This window comes from Tasmannia lanceolata, unplaced genomic scaffold (genome assembly GCF_043159265.1).
Source record: "Tasmannia lanceolata isolate RefF3 unplaced genomic scaffold, GAP_Taslan_0.1 ptg000029l, whole genome shotgun sequence".
NCBI classification, from domain to species: Eukaryota; Viridiplantae; Streptophyta; class Magnoliopsida; order Canellales; family Winteraceae; genus Tasmannia; species Tasmannia lanceolata.
The window spans coordinates 4,615,741-4,633,979 of NW_027518706.1; the positions used below are offsets into that span (position 1 = coordinate 4,615,741).

At 36.9% G+C, this 18,239-nt stretch overlaps 1 pseudogene; it reads left to right on the forward strand.

Moving 5' to 3' along the window:
• Positions 1–3,381: 3,381 nt before the first annotated feature.
• Positions 3,382–8,948, forward strand: LOC143859465 (putative LRR receptor-like serine/threonine-protein kinase At3g47570 pseudogene; annotated as a pseudogene).
• Positions 8,949–18,239: the final 9,291 nt, after the last annotated feature.

The following is an 18,239-nucleotide window of genomic DNA, read 5'->3' on the forward strand; positions in this document are numbered from 1 at the left end:
GATTTTCGGTCGAAATTTAAAACCATGCTTCTAATAACTGTTCATCTTTCTAGATTCCCATGGTCTGAAATTTCGGATTTCAGTCGAAATTTAAAACCATGCTTCTAATAACTATTCATCTTTCTGGATTCCTATACAGGCCAAAAGCTTTGAGCGAGCCATGTTATTTAATCTAAAGACCTAATAAATAAACTGTTGAAGTCAAGTCAATTGATGGCCGACCCAATCCAAGAGAGCAATGATTTTTCCTCCTCACAAAAAAGTTGATGTAATTTGTAGTAATTTTCAACCGATGCATACCCTACACAAGTTAAGAAATTTTTTGGAATGGAAATTTCATTGATAGGTGAGGCTTTCGTCAAACACGAGTCAAGAAAAAAACATTGGAGTGGAAATTTCAAGCTACTCGAGTCAAGAAAAAAACGTTAGATAAAATATAAAATGCATTTTCATTTCATTTCATTTCTTTCATTATAAAATGAAATTGGGAGACAAAAAAATTCGTCATCTTTGACTCTCTGTATTTAAAACCTTTTCTAAAAAATTAAAATCTTTTTATTTTCAACACCACTTTTATTTCTAAAATGCCCAACACCAATTACTACTTTTTCGCCTTCGGTGGGAGCTGATAAATTCACCCCTTATGAGAATCGATATAATCAGTTTTCAACTAAAAATCAATTCTTAAAACCCAAAACCAATAGGTCCTTAGCTAGTAAAACCAATGCTCTACAATCCGTGTGGACAGTCTGCTGATACGTATGCAAACTCTCGTTCACTAAAAATGGTTAGCAATGGAATATTCGAAGCCCATTTTTGTTTTGGATTTTTAGAATTGATTTTTAGTCGAGACCGAGCCTTGGTGTAACGGTATGGTTGCTCTATTGTGACATGGTGGTCACGGGTAATGGCTGTGTACATCTAGCTCTCCCCAAGCCCCGCAATTGCGGGAGCCTCGTGCAGTGGGTCGCCCTTTTAGAATAGATTTGTAGTCCAAAATTGATAATTGGACGCAAACTAAAACACAATTTCAGTCCAGTAATCAGTTTTTGAATTCAAAATTGATTCTAAAAATCCAAAACCAACACCGCCAAAAGCTCTGAGCCGTTATATAATCTAAAGACCTAATAAATGAATAAATTGATGAGGTCAAGTCAATTGATGGCTATATCGTCTGTTCATGTGACTAGTAAATGCATCATCATTTCGTTCTGCATAAAGGTCGAGTGTGATCAAATGAAATTGGGAGACAAAAAATAAATAAAATCTCGTCTTTGCTCAGCACAAGAAGAGCTTCAACCCGGAGCTACCAGGTATGAGTCTTCTTAGTGTGCTTTGGTCATTTATCTTCTCTGTAAATCTCTTCTTTGCCATGCACATAGTACATTCGAATTCTGCAACTACCACCACCTTACTAGGAAACGGAACTGATCGAATGGCTCTGCTCGCCTTCAAGGATGGTATAAGGAGTGATCCTCTTGGAGCCTTATTATCATGGAACCATCATACTCTCCATTTCTGCAATTGGAATGACGGTCGGAGGCATCAAAGGGTCACTGTATTGAACCTTAGTGGGCAGAAATTGGTGGGTTATTTGTCTCCTGCCATATCCAACCTCACATTCCTTAAGGAAATCCACCTCCAAGAAAACACTTCAATGGCCAAATATCCCAAGATATTGGCCGTCTATTCATACTGCAACATCTTAATATGAGCCATAATTCCTTGGGAGGGGAAATTCCATCCAATCTCACCCACTGTAGGGCCTCAGAGTCATCTATTTGAATTACAATGAGTTGACAAGGAAAATTCCCATCCAACTTAGCACTCTACCGAAGCTATACTGGTTGTATCTGGGTCCTAATCTTCTTACAGGGAGCATTCCACCTCAACTAGGGAACGTTTCATCTCTCATGTATCTCAATTTAAGGGAAAATAGGTTGGTGGGACACATCCCAGATGACCTGGCCCGAATTAATCACTTGAAATGGATCGTCCTTTCTGCAAATTTATTATCTGGTACGGTTCCTTCCTCTTTTTATAATAATCTCTCATTTGTTGAGGATTTTGTCGTGGCAGATAACCAGTTACACGGAAGCCTTCCACCCAACATAGGATTCTCTCTTCCTAATCTCCAATATCTATCTTTAGCAAGCAATCAATTTACCGAACCCATTCCAAATTCATTATCCAATGTTTCAAGTCTTGAATTGCTTGAAATAGAAGAAAAGCAGTTTAGCGGACCAGTGCCTGAAAATATTGGATGGGGAAAGAATCTAGTCAGATTTGACTTGAGCTATAATTACCTAGGCCTTGGTAGAGCTGATGACTTGAAATTTATCACTTCTTTGACCAACTGTAGTAACCTAAATTGGTTGTGCATACAGAGAAATCATTTTGTTGGCCTATTTCCCAACTCCATAGCCAATCTCTCAACTCAACTTTTTCGGTTGTCAGTAGGAGAAAACCTAATTTCTGGTAACATCCCTAGTCAGATCGGGAATCTCATCAACTTAAATCATTTGGGTATATATAGAACCTTCATCACTGGTTCTATTCCCACTTCAATTGGGATGCTCCAGAACTTACATCAACTCTACTTGGGTGGTAATAGTTTGTCCGGGAAAATCCCATACAATATCGGAAATATTACTCAATTGACCGACCTCGATTTAGGATTAAACAACCTGCAAGGAAGCATACCTCTATCTCTTGCAAACTGTACAAAACTTTTAAGATTGAACCTTTGTCGAAATAACCTTACAGATACAATACCAAAACAAATTATTGGCCTTTCTTCGCTATCAATTGCACTCTTTTTGTCTCAAATTTTTTTTACTGGCTCCCTCCCATCAGAAGTGGGTAACTTGAACATTCTAGCGCTATTGGATGTTTCTCAGAACAAATTGTCAGGTGAAATCCCAAGCACTCTTGCAAATTGTAAGAGCATGCGAGCACTTTATATGCAGGATAACGCCTTCCGAGGAGATATTTCGTCAGCTTTTACTACATTAACATCCATTGAAGTCCTTGATCTTTCATACAATAACTTCTCAGGGAAGATTCCAAAATATCTAGAGGGATTTAAGTTTCTACAATATCTAAACTTGTCTTTCAATAATTTTGAGGGTGAAGTACCAAAACAAGGTGTCTTTGGAAATGCTAGTACAATTTCAGTCATGGGAAATGATAATCTTTGTGGCGGTATCCCAGAATTAAAGTTGCCTACATGCCCAATGCTAGCTAATGGGAGGAAAAGCCCATGTTTCTAGAGTAATCATCCTAGTAGCAAGTGCGGTTGTATGTTTGATTTTCTTATTGTGTCCCTGCTTCACTTTACTGGATAAGAAGTCAAGGAAGAAACCATCTTCCCTATCTTCTATGGACGGCCGGCATTTAAAGGTTTCTTATGCAGAGCTCTTTAAGGCAACAGATGGGTTCTCTTCAGCCAATTTGATAGGCACGGGAAGTTATGGATCGGTGTATAAGGGAATCCTCAGTCGCAATGAAAATATTGTTGCTGTCAAAGTGCTCAACCTTCACTTAAGGGGAGCTTCAAAGAGTTTCATAGCTGAATGCAACGCATTCAGAAACATTCGTCATCGAAATCTTGTGAAGATCATAACTTCTTGTTCAAGCATCGATTTTGGAGGTGATGATTTCAAAGCTCTCATGCTTGAGTTCATGCCAAATGTGAGTCTAGAGAAGTGGTTGCATTCAAAATTTGATGGGCAACATCAATTAGGAAGTTTAAACTTCATTAAGAGATTAAACATAGCAATTGACATAGCTTCTGCGCTGGATTATCTTCACCATCATTGCCATACACCGATTGCTCATTGTGATCTAAAGCCAAGCAACATTTTTTTGGATGAAGACATGAATGCTCATGTGGGTGATTTTGGGTTAGCCAAGTTTTATCCAAGAGTCATTCAGAGCTCATCTGAAGACCAAAGCAGCACAACTGGATTAAAGGGAACTATTAGGTACATTGCTCCAGGTAATAATTTTATCAATTTTCGTCATCTTGTCTATTCTCAATGAGTTCTTTAAAATATTTCACTTATTAGGTATATAATGTAGTGCAACAAAGGCTAAATTAGCATCTTGAACCAAAAAAATTACTTGATAGCATTTCTATATTTATTGACAGAGTATATAGGAATGTTATTTTACATCAAGTGGTGTTGTACATGTCACCCGAATAATAGGCGGCATTTTTAGTACCTATGACCATGAGTTCTTTATACAAAATAGTTGTGTAGAAAATGCTAATCAAGTAAATGGTTAAAAGGTTATAATATTGGAAAAAATCGGAGAAGTAATTATTCAATTATTCACTAAAATCTCTAATATTATTAGAAAATAATGAGAAATTTTGTAAATAAATTTCCAAAAAAACCCATGACTAATGTTTCTCAACAAAAAATGGCCCAACACTCCAATGATGAATCAAATCGTGCTTCTTAAATGAGCTAGAGCAGTAAAACACCCCAAAGACCCATGAGAGAAAATATATTCCAATGAAAGAAGCAAAAGTACCATGAAAAGTGCCTTTTTTTCAAAATTATCAAACTTTTCAAAAAGGACCAAAACGCCCTGGAGTTGGCCAATCGGACGAGCCCTTGTTTGATTGGATCCCACTACCGCTAGGCGTCATTGCCACAACTTGAAACCATGTGTGCAACCCCTTTGCCATTTCAAAGTTTGGGTGAACCATTTGCCAAGATTGTCTAGAGCTGGACGATCGGCAACCACCCTTGAACGAAGGTATAACACTCTGAGGAGTGTGACAAAGCCGAACATTTAGCAACTAATCATCCACGAAGCTATAACACCCTCTCTCCTCTTGCATCTGTAGATTTTGTGGTTACTGCATCTGTAAATTTTGTGGTTACTGCATTAATTGTGGAGATTTTGGACTTAATAAGATTATCGGAGCCAAGGATTGAGCATCGTAGGAGGTCAGCTGAAATGCAGGTGTGACAACCTAAGAGAGTGGGGGGAGGGGGTGAATTGGTCAATTAAAAATTTTGGGCTTAATTAAATGGATTATGAAAATTAATTTACTAATTAAGCACTTATTAATCTAACCCCTGTTCAAATATTCAAGATAATGAAGTTTAGGGTTTAGATATTACTTTAAGCCTATTTGCCCTAACCCTTGTTTTAATATAACATAAATACAAGAAAGGGTAGAGTTTACCAATCACCAATGTGCAAATGAGAAGGAGAAGAAGAATCAATCCACAAGGCACAAGATTTATAGTAGTTCGGTCTATCACAAGACCTACTTCACTCTTCCAAGTTTATCTCCTTGGGATCCCCACTAAAATGATGAGATTCTTCAACGGGCGAATCTCCAAGCCGTACACCCGACTTCTCAAACTCCAAAGGGGACACACCCTTTTTGGTACAAAGCCTTGTCGAGGGATCACACCCTCTTGCAATGTCTTCACCTTTCTTAACGGGCCGAAGAGTAGACCCTCACAGCGTCTTCACCTTTATTGCCAGGCCGAAGAGGAGACCCTCAAATACAATGAAGAAAATAAATGAAAAACTCTCAATGCCTCATTAGATAGGCAGATTACAAACTTTAATAGCTCACTAACACTCCAAGGAAAGACAAAATGTAAAGCATATGGAGTACCTCTTGAAAGAATGTGCAAATGTAAGATCAAAGAGGTTTGGCTTTTGATAGAAGGTTTTAGCATAACAAAAATGGGTTTTGATCTTTCTTAAATGTTCAAAAGCTTCGAGAGATAGGTTTTAATCATGTATATATAGTGTATTTGAAAATATGACTGTTTGGGGGGAAAACCGTAAAAAACTGGCTTGAAAAAGTTAAGCAGAAAATGCCTCAACGGCTAGTTTGCCTGACCGACGCGGTCGACCGAGCCACCGCGGTCGCCCGCCTCTATCGGGCGCCCTTTTATATTTTCAAATTTATTACCGTTACGGTCGACCAGCCCCATGGCGGTCGTCCGGTGAGGCGAACCCGTTAGCTCAAAAATTCAGCTAAAAAACCTATTCGCGGTCGACCGACCCATTGCGGTTGTCCGCCAAGCCCAACCTGGATGTTTTCTGAATTTTCAAAAAATCAATCTGCGGCAGACTGGATTGGCCTGGTCGACCAGCTCAATAAATTTTGAGATGTCCTGGACTTCCAAGTTCCATCTCGCGGTCTCCCGGAAAAGCCCGGTCGACCGGCCCTGTGTGAAATTCCATTTTTAACTTTAAAAATTAGGGGCTTTTGGGCCATGGTCTTGGGCTTAAGTCCTAGGTTTTCAAACACATTTTTGGGTGTGTATATGGTTTTCAAAGATGTAAAAAGTTAAGTATGAAAACCATTTGAAAGTGCATTTTACATAAAATCAAGAGGACTCTAAATACATTCTAAAAATAAGAACTTTGTGTCTTCTTGGAATGTATCAGCTCCTTTGCACTTCCTTGGACTTCTTTGGCTTGAGTGAACATCTTGATCTTGTCTTGGCTCTTGTGACTACTCCTCCAATCTCCAATGCATGTTGAGGTATATGAGGTGTCACCATGGCATGTTCAACTCCAAGCTCCTTCTTGACACTTGCTTAGGAACTTGCGGGATCTTCATGTTGAGCTTTTTAACTTGAACATCTTCAAATGAGGATGTCTCCAATGTAGGTGCAACCTCTTGGTTACTTTGCTCCTTGATCCACAAGCCATGTGATGTGAAGAGTTGTGTAATGACGATTATGATTTGAAAATCCTGTATACAACATAACACAACACCTCAAAGCAACCCATCAGTCCATAAATGCTAATCAATTTGGTTTGCCAGCATCAAAACAAGAAGGTAAGGTGAATGATTAACCCATGGGAACCCTTGGGCTTACATCGGCTAATGAGGCGGCGGATATTCTAGCAAAGGAAGGAGTCCTTTGGGAGTCCATGTTAGTCGTGTCGCCAGTTATCTCACCTATCTAACAGGCTTTGTAATGGGTATGCAGACCACTTTTAAGTATCATGTGTGGGACATCCATTCCCCGCCCAATACTTTTTGACTACTAATGCAATGCCAAATTTCAAAAAGAAGAAACATAGAGTTAGGTATTTGTTTTCATTCCACTGGTTTGGACGAAGGGTGGGGGTCAAGTAGCCACTTTCTGGCATCGTCCACACAAGGATTTCCAGATTAATGAGTGCCGCAAAAGATCCCAATTGGCACATCACAAGTTCACTCCACGCCATCTGCTGAAGGTGCACACACTTCCCTCTAGATGTCAGTAGAGGATGGTTCCCACACTTAGAACCCTTGCTTTCTTTCTAATAAATAGTGGTTTCTATAAATCCCTAGTCAAACATTTCAACTTTTGGTGATTTTTTTCAAAGAAAAGTGGTTTGGAAGAATGATGAATTAGGTTCTCTAAAAGAGCTTGAGCATATGACAAGCGATACTTTCCTAGTGTGGTTATATGGTTCTAGACAGAGTCATGTCCAGGACATAGGGCCCATAATCCCTAAATTTAAGGTGTTTGATAAATATAGATCAAGGAGGTTTCTGATAATTACTAATAATAAATACGAGACTTTTGGATTAATGTTGGGACTGGAATAGTGTTTCCCTTGGAAAGGAATGTAAAATGATGCCATTTCCCTTTTCGAGACATGTTTGGTTGGCGTGCACTATTCATTCTACTTTCACGTGTTTAATGGATTTTCAACAATTGCCTTTTAAGTTGCCTCTCCCAAGTCAACATGAAAGTGAAATTAAAGATGATAGTTACAACTATTTTGTTTGTACTTAGAAAATGACATCATTTCATTTCCTTCTACTTCTACGTATTTTTTACCTTATAAATAGTATGAAGTTTAATTTGATCTATTTTTGTAGTGCTTTTGCATGTGTAATCACTGAGACTTGGTTGGTTTCAGATGAAAAAAATCATGTTGAGAACCAAAATTGGCTAGCAGTTTTGAGTAATACATAGTGGAATGCTATTCATCACTTACATGACTTGATTGGCCAAAACACATGTTATATGGATTCTTCTAAATGGGTGAAGTACCCGTGTGGGACACGTACGTCTAAAATTGCAGGAGTCTCTATGACAGTCGATCTCTTTTATCTCTTTTCTATTTTTCTCGATGCAACTGCCACAACTTTATAATTTTCACACATTTTGAATTTTACCCATCCTATTAGTAATTTTTTTTTAAAATAAATAAAACATTATATTTACTTAACTTATTAAAATTTAAATATTTTATTGGTTAAAATAATAGTATTATGAAAAAAAATTAACATTTGACAAATGATTAAAATATTTTGGCGAATCTACAAATCATTCTTTTTTAGGTTTTTTGAATTTGACACTAGATACCCATGTCAGATTCTAACACTCGTACCTGTAAAAATGCAACATAGGACAAAATTTCTACATTTTCTTTCATACTGTTAAATCGCTTCTTATGTGTTTCTCTAAAAATTCTACCCTCCTTCCATGCAACGTAGGTTTGTAAATGTGAAGAGATCATTCAATTATCTATCATCTCTTAGATAAAATTTCCTTCTTTTTTTTCAAAATCGAACCTCATATTTACTTTTAGTTTCTACCTGGTATCTTATATCCTTCGCTGGAAAGCGCCCCACAGATGACATGTTTAAGGATGGCCTAAGTCTTCACAAATTTGTCCAGTTGAAATTTGTCTAGTTGTCTTTGCCTAATCGAGTGATGGAAATTCTGGATCCATTAATTCTTTTAGAAGATGATGAAGAAAGAGCTACTAACATTGCTGAGAATTACAATGATAAGATACGTCCTTTGCAAGAGTGTTTGGTATCCTTAGTGAGGATTGGAGTGGTGTGTTCTGCAGAATCTCCGAGTGACCGAATGGAGATGGCAGACGTTGTAAAGGAAATGTGTTTTGTTAGAAACATATATCTTGGTGATGGGATCCACAGAGAATGATGAAATAGGGTCTTATTTGTCAGTGAAGGTTAATCTTACCTCAGTAATTTTGGAGATACAATGGAAAAAATAATTTCACTGCTACATCGACTTTTGTTTCCCAACGGACAAATATTACAATTTTACATGTTATTTCTTCGATGTATTTGTAAGTTAATGTTATATTATATGCGTTCTGTTTGGTGGTGCCACTTGCAAGTAATGTTTTTTCTCATATCTATATTTTCTTCACCTATTAATACAAAATTACTATCAAATCTTGAGTGTGAAGGTTTCCACTACAATACATTGATCATTCCATCTTGCGAGATTTATGGAAGATGATTACCCAGCCATTACTTAAAACAAGGTAGCTACATGTTGGAAATTAAAGTTAAGTTTGTGGAAGAAGGCTTTATTCTTCATTCTCCTTTTTTCTCCTTTCATTTGAATTTGTATGTGATGAATGCGTTTCTTCACATTCAGTCTTGGAGAAACCCTCTCTCCAAGTTTGTACGGAGTGAGATAGGCCTATTTTGATGAGAAACACTCCTACTTTTCTTATTTTTATTCTCCTTTGAATTTTTTAGGTTTTGTTTTCTTTTCTCTTAGATTTTTCCTTTCGTAAGGCCACCCCTTGATTTTTTTCCCGTTATTGGACTCATCACGCACAAACAGAATAATCCCATAGTTAGCAAAATGTGATTCGGCAAAAAAAAAAAAAAAAATGGTACAGGAAAAATTCGAGTTTAATATGGTACTGGTTGAAAAAACCATAGTAACCCAAGAAATGAGTTAAGAATTTTGTCATTTACAAAATATGGTGGTGCGAAAATTAGAAAGTTGGCCGGAAAAACGTGTTTAAAATGTTTAAAATGCTTTAAACGTGCTTAAAACATTTGATTAAAAAAAAGAGTTTTATTCGTTGTAAAAGTTTTAAACGGCACACCAATAAAACAAAAAGAAAAAAAAAACGTTGTTTTAAACAAAGTTTTGCTAACTATGATTAAACATGAGGAATAAAGGACGTTTTATATTACTCCATGATGTGTAATATAAAACCAATTTTATGAAGAATAAAGCCTAGAACTATGGTCCTAAAAGATGGGTGAAGAATACTCTGTTTTAGGAAGGGAGAATCGTATAGCACCACCTTCAACTCTACTCTAACCACATGAAAATAAGAAAAAAGTTTTAATTCCAATCCATTGAGGAGTGATTAATTGAGGTTTGAGGTTGGTGGGTTCTCTGTCAAACTATAAGAGAAGTAAAAACAAGGGAAATGATTTCAGCACAACTATGTTTTGATACATGCGCTCATGTATCTTGTCTCTTAGCATTTACTTGTCAGGTAAGTGCTTTTTGGGGACAGTAAAAACCCTTTTACATCTCTTTAAATATAAAAAGACAAGAAACATGAGCCTCTTGTGTCAAAAAATGTGTGTGTCGAAATCATTTCCCCAAAACAAACAGCAGCTGACAAAAGACAAAAGCCATTTATAGTTTGTTTTGCCTCATTCTCCCACTTCCATTTCCATTTTCATGATAGTGTGTTGGCCAAGACAAAAGCTCTTCAATTGGAGTTTAAAACCATCTCAACCTGACACTATTTTTTACGTGTGATTCTATATTCCAATCCATATCAGGAATCCTAAGGAACTTAATTAACTCCTTAAGCCAAAAGTTACTTCCTTCCTTGCCTTCCATTTCTTTGAGAGCTTTTTTAATTTATTTGTATCAATAGCCATCCTCAAAAGCATGTTTACATCCTACGGAAGCATTGCCATGCAAGAGGCCAAACCAACTTTTTCTTTTTTCCGTGTGATTAATTGCATCCCTATTTTCCTAGCATTACTCCCTTCTATTTGTCTCTTCCTAAGTAATGAAAAGGGGCGCATTTATCTTTCCCTATCTTTAATTTCATATCTTTTTATCTTATCCCACTTGATAAGAACAAACAACAAATAAAGAAATTTTGTTCGTATCTTCATTCTACATGCCTAATGAGAGAGATTTAGAGTGAACCTAAATTATAAACGGAGGATCACCCATTGGCATTGTCATTGTGATTTCTCACGATCCGCCCATTGGAATTTCCATTTTGGCCAAGGTGTATGACCTCCTCAAGGTGTGTTTTAATTTAATTTATTTATTTATCTTTTATATTATTTTAAATTCAGTATGTTTATCATATTCACATGAGAGAGAGAAAGTGCTTAAGGTCGTTTTAAAATTGCCAAAAAAAAAGAAGGTAAAAATCTAAAAAAAAATGTGATTTTTATCTGAAATACAAGGTGACAACCCAAGGGGGGGGGGTGAATTGGCTAATTAAAAATTTACGGCTTAATTAAGTGGATTATTAAAATCAATTTACCAACTAAGCCTAAACAAGTCTAACCCTTAATCAATCAATAATGTATGCTAGAGATTAGATTTTACTTTATGCATGTATACTCTAACCCTTGTTCAATCAAGCATAAACATAAGTAAAGAAAAAGATTACCAAACACCCAAGTGCAAAGAGAAGGAGAAGAGAAAGCATCCAGAAGGCACAAGATTTATAGTGGTCCGGTCATGACTTGACCTACTCCACTCTTCCAAATTTTCCTCCTTGGGATTCTTCACTAACCAATAAGATTATTCAACGGGCGAATCTTAAAGCCGTACACCAACTCCTTCAACATCCAAGGGATCACACCCTTTCGCACGAAGCCTTTCCGATGACACCTTTATCTTACAATTGATTTACCTTTCTTTCCTGGTTAAATCGGAGACCCTCAAATATAGAATGAAGAAATAAAATGAAAGAACTCTCAATGCCTCTTGATAGGCTGATTACAACTTTTAAAAGCTCACAATCTCTCCAAGAAATAGATGCAAATGTAAAGCTTATGGAGATCCTCTTGATAGAATATAAAAATACAAGTTCAGAGAGGTTTAACCTTTCATATAAAAGTTTAGGTTCAAGAAGATAGGATTTAATCTTGCAGAAAAAATGGTTGATTATAAAGGTTTTGATAGTGTATATATAGCCCACAAGGAAATATGACCGTTTGGGGGTAAAACTGTGAATTACAGAGTTGAAAAAATCAACTTGCGAAAGCCCCAGCGGATCAATTTCCAAGCTGCGGCGGTCGACCGAGGCACGGAGGTCGCCCGCCCTTATCGGGCTCTGTGGACCTCGATCCGAGGACGGTGAGGGAACGGGTCCCTAACACCCTCTGGATCATTCACGTTGTGAAGGAGAGCTCTGCCAAGGAACTCTCAAAACGGATGCCACCCTCATAGCATAGCACGAGTGGCGATATAAAAAGAAAGAGATATGTCTCAATCCGGAGCCAAGGCTCGAAACCAAGACATACCTGAAATAAACTCAAAGTCGCCATCCATGGATATGCCATGGAACCCTAACATCAAATCCTCTGTGCAATGGATAACCAGAAATATATATGGATTCGTGCCTGATTACGAATGGAGAAGGTCTAAAGAGCACCCCCAATTCGTCCGAGTGCAAGTACTTGGTCTCTTATGCCATTTTCATTAACTCCAAACAAGTTTGGGTAAAAATCGTGTGAAATGGGAAACAATATCCCTGAGTGAACGTCTACCTAATCATGCATGACTCGATGATGAAATAATAAACACACACAATATAAAGTAAGATAAAAGGTGTGTCATCTAATAACAACTAGGTTGTGAGTGACATGCCTAACTGGTGTCTAAGTTCTGATGTGCAAACACATGCATGCTACAGCTAAAGGTATAGGATCAGTACAAGAAAGTAAGAAAACACATCAAAACATACAATAACAAAACAACAAATCCTAAGACTCTAAATGATTTACTCGAGTCTTCGGATGGTCTGATGTTCATCCAAAGAAGCCTGCGTATCCCCGCCTCCACAAGAATCAGAGTCACGTAGTTCTTCGCGCCTATTCTAAGCTATGATTGCCTAAGACACCTAGACATCTATCCTAGACTAGATCTAAAAGACCGGACCAGTTATTAAAGTTTCTTGTACGATTATTTAAATTCCAGTGAATTGTGGATTTTAGGACACCCTATATGCCCTAACTAAATGCAGATTAGCCCTAAGCTAATGCAGGTGGTTCCTACAACCTATGTGTAACTAGGCTGTGTTTTCTAAGGAAAACAAAGGGTAGACTAACGTATCCTACTCTAGTCATCACTCGGCGATGTTGATCGCCGACTGACCGGACGGAGGCGTTCCTATAACTCTAGGACAGACTCATAACTCTAAAACAAGCACACAATAAACAATCAATCAAACAACCTATCAAAAGAAAATCCTAACTCTAAAACTCTCTATCTAGGAGAAACTCCTAACTCTAGAGTAAGATCTTTTGAAAACAGGGTTTTAAAGGTTGCTTATTCTAAAAGATTTAAAATGTTATTTACAAAAGTTTGGCTGGACTTGGGATATAAATCCCAAGCTGCACTACGTACCTCGTGGAAGAGGATCAAGCCAACGTAGTTCGAAATGAATTCTCCTAACTACTACTTCTAAAACACTCAACACTTTAGATTTTTTAAGGTTTTCAAATGTTTTTTATGTTTTAAATTTCTAATGTTTTTGAGTTTTAAATGTATTCAATGTTTTTGGGTTTTAAAGCTTTTCAAATGTTTTTGGATTTCGAATTTCTGATGTTTTTAGATTTTTAATTTCTGATTTCACCCTTTTGGTCAAAGACCTAAGGGAAAATATAACGCAAAACCTTAGGGTCAAACCCTAGGGCTAACAGGGGAAACCCCTAAACTGAATAAGCTAACTATCAAAAGTAATGAGATGATCTAAGATCACAACTAAGCAAAGCTTTAATAAGACTGTGCTAGTCTCTAATAAAGAAGAGTGACGACAACACTAAGGAGAAACTCCCAACTAATAAAACTATAAAAAACGAAGGTAAATGAGTCAAAGACTCTTTAATAAAAACCACTAAAGAAGACAAATGAGTCAAAGGCTCTCTAATACTACAACTTAAAGGAGGAATGAGTCAAAGACTCTCTAATACTACCACTAAAAAGGATAAATGAGTTAAAGACTCTCCAAGACTCTATAAAGGGGGACAAATAAGACATAGCATGTCTTTTAGCTCAAAAGAGAGACAAATAGGGGAGGTTCCATAAATGAGGCACTGTATGCCTCCAATGGGAAAAGGCGGGCTCTAAGCAACGAGGCTTGCTCCCAGAGGAGAGCTGCCTAACGAGACAAAGCGTGTCTCCTAGAATGGAACTCGCTAATAAGACCACGTGGTCTCCTAAATGAGGAAGAGAAATTACCATCTAATGGTTTCTAAAAGACTAGAGAAGTCTACTAAATAGAGAGGGGAACATTACTCGGACTACGCAAGTTCCCTGAGGTTGGGCTTGCTCTATAGAGACACAAATTGTCTCTCTAAAGGGGAGGCTCCGACTATCGCCATCATTGCCCTTATCTCGAGATATCAATACCTCCACTTCAGGTTTATCAGCTCCAATGGAGCATTAGGCTCTTATCAAGAATTCATCTAAACCATGACTAGCGGATATTGCTTACTCAGCAAAAATATGAACATGAATTCGCCATCTCAACAATTAACCTGTACATGCAATCCTAAAGCTAAAAGAAATATCCATGGCCTTGAAATCTGCATAGAGTATTTATAACAAGATTTTCATTCTCTATAAATTGTAAAATTAGAGCAGGGCCAGCAAATGATATATATTCTATTTCATCTCTATGAGAATACCACTATCACATAAAATGAAAAAATAACCTTCTAAGACCCACTTCTGCTGGATGCAACAGAGACCCAGTACCCATATCATTGTATTATATATTTATTTTTATTTATTTTTTAAACAGTAGCTTGTCACAATTCTGTCTCATTATCAAGACATGGTTCAATCAGTTATTATTTTTTTTATGCCATGTCTAGACTAGTTACAAAAGGGAACTAGTTTCTTGTACAACAGTTAGTGTTTTAAACCAAGCAAAATCATAACCGCGAGTGCATACACCTGCGGGACAAAACTATGCAGCGATGAGCATTAGCTATTCAATCCTTAACTCATCCAAAATTACAACTTCAAGGCATACCAGCTGTAGGACAGCAGCTATACTATGCCAGAAAACAAACATATACTTCTATCTCAGCCCAAAAATCATAACCATAGAACATTTAAATTGCTGGGACAGTCCTTAAACAATACCAAACAGCCATATGCTAGAGTGATGAATTAGGGTATAACATGACTGACTTAGGGGGGTTAAAACAGGGGCTGAATTTGCGCCAACAAGGGTTGAATCATGAGTTGATTCAGTGCATGAACATGTGTACAATAGGGGCTGAAGTGTACCAAACAGGGGCTGATTTGCGGGTTGAACTATTCAAAACAGGGGGCTGATTTGCGGGTTAAACCTGTTCAAAACAGGGGGCTGATTTGCGGGTTAAACCTGTTCAAAACAGGGGGCTAATTTGCGCTAGCAGTGACTGAACCATGGGCTAAAAAATGTGCACCAAACTAGGGTTAAATCATGGACAGAATTGTGATGCCAGTGACTGAACCATGGGCTCACATTGTGCCAAAACAGGGAGCTAACCATGGGCTGAATCAAGGTGTAGAAAATGTGCTGAATAAGGCTGTATCTATCAGAAATAAGGTGAAGGATGTGAACACCAAAGTAATAAATGGGATCAACATATCAAAATAATGACGTAGCTGCCAATCAAAGATTCCAAGAAAATTAGGATCGTGCATCACTAAATGAATTATCACATGAATATCATAAACCATAAAGAGCTGAATCATACGAAATTAAAATCTGAGATCTAACTCAAAGTCTCCACAGCTATAACAATTCCGGAGAATCTCAAAGGGAAATGACCTTCTTTCTCCTATTCACACCTTGAGCTAATGAGGAAATGTAACTAGTAAATTCAAGCTGTGAAAATGAATCTGCCTCATTATCTATGTAGGGATACAAATACAGAGAAGAAAAAATTGCTCACAAGTGAAATAGTAATTACCAGAATCAAAGTGAAATGGATGCTATATTAAAGTGAAATAAAACAAGCATATTAGATGGACATTCATACAGTAAGATTTTCCATGTAATAAGAATCCAAATACAATCTATACAAAAGATAACCATAAAAACTGCCATTACAGCCTTGCTTTTTGAAATAGTATTGTGATATAAACCTACCTTCCAACTATAATTTTATCTTTATGATGTTTCTCAAGATTTATTCACGAACAGCCTGCGAGAATTTTAATAGTAGAAGAAAATTGTTTTGGATAAAAAATCATGCATTGAAGTAGAAGGAATTAATATCAACATACATTTTGCCAAAACTGTAATGATCATAGGAATGTAAACTCCTCATTGTTTCAGCCAATGATATTTTCAACAATAAGTGTAGGACTCAATCATGATAAAATGCAAGGTAAAACACTAAGAGATTGGCACTCATTATTTTTGAGAAATGCAAGTTAAAACAGTACTAATACTCAATCATGATAAAATTCATGTCATTAACTACAATAGTACCATTGCCACCTTATGAGCATCATTACAGGCAACATAAAATTTGCAAAATTGAAACAATAGCTGTGTAATGAATTATATAGATGAAGGTATAAAATAGATATTCAATTCTCCAAACTGTTACATATTGCGCATCATAACAACCACCCATGCAACTCATTAATGTTCAACTAAAGCTATGAAGACAGGTTCATCTTTGTACATTCCCAGCAGTACAATACAAATGCTGATAACTAAAGTATACCTTACAATGACAACAAGTTCAACTCTATATTAATCAAAGCAAAACAGACCCTGTTATGATAAAAATCATTTTTAATATGAATAAAAAACAAAGCTAATATGACTAATCAACATATCCAAACAGTGCACAAATTCCACATATATCTATTGATCCTATTGATCTATAACATATGCCATGGATCATGAAATAAACATATGAATTTTGGAGATCATATAAAAATACACTAGGAATCAGGCCTGGGCTTGCATCCAGACAATTAAGATCTATCCCATCCGTGAAGATTAATCCAACAAAAAGAATAAAAATATTCGAATTATGAAAATAGCAAGAATAACTTTACAAGCATACATTTGAACACTCAGGTTGTGAAAATAATAAAGAAATAGCTCAAGATAAAAAATACCTATGATGACGATGGAATGTGAAAAACTTCTATTGCCGATTCAATATCCTTATGAACAGAGAAGATGAACATAAACCTTGCCTCTTGATCTTCTTTTTTATGCGAATTGTACCTTCATCGCAGATCACGAATTTTGAGCTTTGATCGGAAATAAATGAAAGTTAAAACCGATGATATGATGGAGAAAATGAAATGGAAGAGACAGAATAGACAGATCCAAACGAAACAGAGCTAGGGCTTAAAAATCTGAAATGAAAAGGAATTGATTGAAAAACAATTTTGAGCTCAGATCTGAAATTTTAGAAATCTAAGGCTAAGAATAACGGTAGATCTAGGGTTTCTATGATGAATCTAAGATTTTGAAAAGGCTAGAGTTCACAAAGAGAGATTAAGGTTGAAATTTATAAGGAAAAACCTAAATCTAAGGTTTTGGAATTTGAGCAAGGGTTTCAAATATGGAAAATAAAGATTCTAGGGTTACAAGGTTGAAGATGAAGAAAATACCGATCAAAGAAAGTGAAGATCGATGAGATCTAAGGTTAGGGTTAGAAGAATTTGGGTTTTGACAAAGTAAACAAAGAAAAAAATCGCAGATGATATCACAAGGGAAAGGAATAAGGACAGATTGAAAAAAATATGGAAGGATCGGCCGAATTCCGACCGGAATCCAACGAGAAATCGTCGGAGATGATGATTTGCGACGAAAAATCCCTTTTCCTTTTCTCCTCTTCTCTCTCTCTCTATCTCTGTTATTTTCTACGAAAAAATGAACAGTGTCCCTTCTGATTTTCTTTGATTTTTGCTTATATATCAAAATCATAGAAATGATATTGGCACCCCCGATTTAATAAGCGCACAAAATTATGATGAGCGCGCGAATCAGCTCCGTCCCAGACGAGCTAATTCACCCCCCTTGCTTCGGTTAACTCTCTATTGCAGATAATTCACCCCCCTTTAATGCTTGCACTATGCTCACTGCATCGGTTCGTTGGCTAGGTGAATGAGCTCAGATCTCGAGGAAACTTTACGGGGGCCTTGGTGAGACCCTAAGCTAGCCTAAGGTGTAATTTGGGATCCTAGCTTGGTGATTGGATGGGGTTTCGCTCAAGGGTC